Source organism: Haemaphysalis longicornis, unplaced genomic scaffold (genome assembly GCF_048455015.1).
Source record: "Haemaphysalis longicornis isolate Haplotype H1 unplaced genomic scaffold, Haemaphysalis longicornis Haplotype H1 scaffold_2, whole genome shotgun sequence".
NCBI classification, from domain to species: domain Eukaryota; kingdom Metazoa; phylum Arthropoda; class Arachnida; order Ixodida; family Ixodidae; genus Haemaphysalis; species Haemaphysalis longicornis.
Genome location: NW_027526295.1, coordinates 75,179,469 through 75,184,341, shown reverse-complemented (window position 1 = coordinate 75,184,341; position 4,873 = coordinate 75,179,469). Strand labels below are relative to the sequence as shown.

Sequence of the window (4,873 nt, the reverse complement as noted above, 5' to 3'; positions counted from 1 at the left end):
TGCTCATGTACTGGCAAATGCACTTGACGGACTTGACAGAGACATAGTACTCCAGATTGATGTAGGCGTTGAAAGTGGGTCACAGGACAGGGTTTTATAGGGCACCAGTTGTCGAGCTTCATTCCTTTAGTTTGGATGGTGATTGCACCATCAGGTGGAGACCTTCTTCGGTACTGTGGGTATCCATCCTCTGCTGTCTCAAGAAATAAACACGTCGTAACCCCCTGGGTGCAACGGCAATGAGGAACTTAACGGTGTTATGATTTGTGTATTTGGACCAAGTCTGCGAACGTGGTAGCATAGAAGAAGGGCGCTTTATAAAGACTTCAAAACAGTCCAGTATAACAGCCACCTGGGTCCCAAAAGCTCTGCAGAAGGCCATTGACATGGTCGACTGGAGGGTGTGTCGCTCTGGTCACTTGGTACATCGCAGCCGCACAAAGGCAACAACCAGCCACTTGTTGACCGCTCTTGATATCGTGGCCTCGGAGACATGAAACCTGCAAGTAACAGTTTTAGCACACCATAACAAACAAGTTTACAGATCAAGTACCTGTAGGCTAAGTCTTGGAAGGGAACGTTGAGCCGGAGGCAAATCAGGAAGATGATCATCTCCTGAAACTTTGTGAGGGCATTGTGGCTAGTGTGGGACATGCTTACTTCCAAAGTAGTGTAGAGTGCAGTCAAAATAGCAAAGCTGGGCAGTCCTGTATAAAATTGGACCGTGTCTGTTCTCTCTTTCAAACAGTCCTCGATCAGCATATGCGTTCTCAGCCTGTTTTTTTGTGTCCGCAAGAAGGCGGGAGTTCTCTTCTTCAAGTAGTTTGATATCCAGCATTGTGAGGTCGGTTGTTTGTCCGAAGTTGTCTTTCTCTGAAAAAGCACTAAATTTTGAATTCCTGGCGTAATGTTCACCGGTATACAGAACTGATAGCAATGATTCACATTAAGCTAACTCATAGTAGACCTAATATGCGGTGCCACGGACAACATACCGACAGCGCTGCACTCTTGCTGCCTTTGCTTTGTGGTCCCTGGCCCTCAGCAACTGAAGATCCCTCTTGGTGCAGCACTGACATGTGTTCTTCACCAGGGGTAGTACTCTTCCTGGCATGGTTGTGGTGGCCCGTAACAGCATCTGCAGGCATGTGTGCCTGTGCACTTACAGGCTGTAGAGGCCCTTGCTTTTTTCGACCATTGAGCTGCCTGTTGTACCTGTAAACACACGTTTTGGCTGCATACTTAAAACATTTATTTTCAAGCATACCTGCCATAACTAATTACTAGCGAATTTCCACCAGGAAGCCTGAAAAAAACGAGAAACTTCTGTGATGACCTCTAAATCAAGGTGTTAGGTTGATGAGGGGCTCTAGGGAGACAAGGGAAAAAATATTCAGGAGGGGAAATACGAACCAGCCATGAAACGTAGCAAAAAAATAACGCAGGGAGGAAACTGGCGAGGGTACTCGCTTCGGATTAGTTCAGTTCAGTTCAGTTCAGTTTATTCCCAGAAGCATCTGGACGACTTCCTGGCTAAAAGCTGCTCGAGCAGCTTGACAAAGGCGCAGGAAGCCGTTACAAGGCATGGAGGACGGACCACGTAACACAGATGTAATCATAACTAACAGAAAAACAAAAATAAAACACGATTTCAATTTAACAAATCAGTTCTACAAATTTCATCAAAGATAATCAAAATTAGATGAAGGAAACACAGATTAGAGAAACAGGCCACGAACAGAATGAATAGTTTACATTATCAATAGGAGATTCAAGCACACTGTAAATAAAAATTAAAAATAATACGCTAGAAATATGTAGGAAAAAACATGATTCAGAACACAGTGCATAATCGATTCCAAACACACAGTAAACATACAATAGGACAGAAAATACAGAAGTAAAAACCAGTTAGGTTCAGTTACAATAGACCAGGAATACAAAAGTAAAAACAAGCTAGGTTCAGTTACGATTGCAGGATGTATGTTCGAAGTTGTTTTCTACTGTACCCAGAAGTATGTTGGTGTCTATTTAGTGTCAAGGGAACATTATGAGATAATGACTGAAACTTGTAATTTGTACGAAAATGTGGTATAGCCCATATATCGGTGCAGCGTGTTTTAACAGTCGATGAGTAATGTTGTAATGATGCAAGAGAGGACAGGTAATTAACGATTTGAGGTGAGGAGCAATTAAAGATCTGTAATAATCGAAACTCATACATTTTATCGGCGCGAAGTACATTATTCACTAGAAATGCCTCTTTTGTCGTGTCGGTGCGTTTAAGATTTGATATTTGTCGTATAATTCTTTTTTGTATAGTGACAATCCTATTCATATTTCTTTTAGTTGTGGTAGCCCAAACCAGGTTGCAGTAATTTATGTGTGAGTAAAATAAAGCATAGTAAATTTGAAGCTTTGCTTGCTGCGGAAGAATACTACAGCAGCGCGAAAGTACCCCTGTCACTGCAGATAACTTTTTACTAAGAGAATCAATGTGAGTGTCCCAATTCAAGTTTGAAGAAAAATATACCCCTAGAATTTTGTGATCACTGACAATTTCCACAGGCTGATGTTCATAACTAAGGTGGTAAGACGAGGAAACTTGTTTGTTTTTAGCACGGAATATGATGGCCTTGGTTTTATTGGGATTAATTTTGAGTTTATTTATTTTGGACCACAATGATATCTTATTGAGAAGTTCATTGCATTTTAAAATTATCCGATCTAAATTAGAACCAGAGACTGTAAAAGTGGTATCGTCGGCGTAGATCATAAATTTAACTTCGGGATCAATCAGGACAATGTCATTAATATAGGTATTGAATAACAGTGGACCCAGTATGCTACCCTGAGGTACACCGTGAGTAACAGGTAAAAGAGACGATTTGTGGTTGTTAATAAAAACACATTGCTGTCGGCCGCGCAGGTAAGACTCTAGCAAGGCTAAAGGGCTCCCGCGAATCCCGTATTGTTTAAGCTTTATCGTGAGAATGTCATGGTCTATTAAGTCAAAGGCCTTACTAAAATCTAAAAAAAGACCTACTGTATATAAATTTTGTTCAATGTTTCCAAGGATGTTTTCTTTTAAAGTTAATAAAGCCAATTCTGTGGATTTTCCCGCTCGGAAGCCAAATTGAGACTCAGTTAGCACATTTTTTGCGTCGAAGAAATTTGTTAATCGTGAACATATAATTTTTTCTAACCCTTTAGAAAAAACAGGTAGAACAGAATTCGGTCTATAGTTCGATGGATTGTTCTTGTCTCCCCCTTTGTAAATCACTGATACCCTTGCTTTTTTCATGGCGTCGGGAAAAATTCCGTGCTCAATCGCCAAGTTAAAAATATGAGCAAGTGGGGAGGCGATGAAAGGCAAAACATACTTAACCGGTTCAATTTGAATGTTGTCAATATCCAGTGCCTTACTGTTTCGCAATAGCATAAATGTATTGTTTATTTCAATTTCATCTGTTCTTTGAATAAAAATACTGTCGGTAGAATTGCTAAACTGAGTGCTGATATCGGGTTGGTTATTATCAGCCACTTTTACATTAACAAAGTGAGTATTGAAGTAGTCTGCAAGTTCTTCGCCTGTAAGTTCACGGTTGCCTACGGTTAACTTTTGCACACCAGATCTATTGGTGTTACGACCAAGAACATCATGTATCGTCTTCCAAGCAACATCAGGGCGTTGTCGAGTGATATGCCCAAAGATGTTTTGATAATAGTTTATTTTGGAACGTCGCAATTCTGTGTTCAGGTTATTTCTAAATCTTTTAAACTGCTTTAGCGTTGTTTCCGAGCGTGTCCGCAAAAACGAGTGATAGAGGAAATTTTTGTTTTTTATCATTTTTATGTGCTCTTGAGTCACCCAGGGCTTCCGTATTTTTTCGATGGCTTCACCACAGTGAACGGAAAATGTCGCATATAAATGCGCACAAAAGCCTGCATAAACTCCGTGTACGCATCGTTTACATTGCTTATATTAAGCACAAATGACCAGTCATGGTTCATGACGTCTTGATTAAATGATAGTAGCCTGTCTTGGGTGACTCGTTGAACAATCAACGGCTCAGATTGAGCATCGTTTTCCACGCATTGGGAGTGGTAAATGAGAAAAACTGGACAATGATCGCTTAAACCCGATGCTACTGTCCCAGCACTATGGACGGTAGTTTCAATATCGGTAATAAGCAGGTCAAGTGCAGAAGAGGTAGATTGTGTGACTCTGGTTGCAGTTGAAATTAGGTTGGCAAAACCATAGGAAGAAAGCAGAGTGTTGAACTCTCGAGTAGACCAATCTTGGTCCAGGATATTTAAGTTAAAATCTCCGCCACAAACAAGGTAATAGTTGTTCTTGCTTATGTAATCTAATAGCCCTTCGAAGAAATCGAAAAATTTCAGTACATTCCCAGTCGGAGGGCGATAGATAACGCAAATTGCCTGCTTTTTGCACATCACAGTGAGCACTTCATAATCATCGGTGACACTAGTAAATTCTGATACAATTTCACAGTGTTTCCGATCTGTAACATAGGCGGCAACTCCACCACCCCGTTTATTATTCCTATTTATGTAAAAAGCATTATAACCCGGCAAATTTAATATTTTGGAATCGTTTTGATACCAGGTCTCCGAAAACATGATTATGCTAAAATTGAAAGAGAACTGGTCGAGAAGGAGAGCAAAAGAATCCTCTTTGTTGCAAAAGGGTGATGAGAAACCCTGCTGTGCCCTCCCGTATTCGTTTTCCGTCACGCAGACACAGTGAGCTTCGTTATCGCAAATTTTATGGGTAAAATGCATCCAACAACGAGCTTGAAACCAGGGAAATAAAACTTAGTTCATCGGTGACACAGTCTTAGCAAATGCC

General features: G+C 40.7%; 1 long non-coding RNA gene across 1 annotated transcript; it reads right to left on the bottom strand.

The window, feature by feature from the left end:
• Positions 1 to 273: 273 nt before the first annotated feature.
• Positions 274 to 677, bottom strand: LOC144168999 (uncharacterized). The gene is made up of 2 exons (XR_013322329.1): positions 554 to 677; positions 274 to 500 (listed from the first exon to the last, which is right to left on the bottom strand). It is a non-coding gene; the product is annotated as an uncharacterized LOC144168999 (long non-coding RNA).
• Between the last annotated feature and the right edge of the window lie 4,196 nt (positions 678 to 4,873).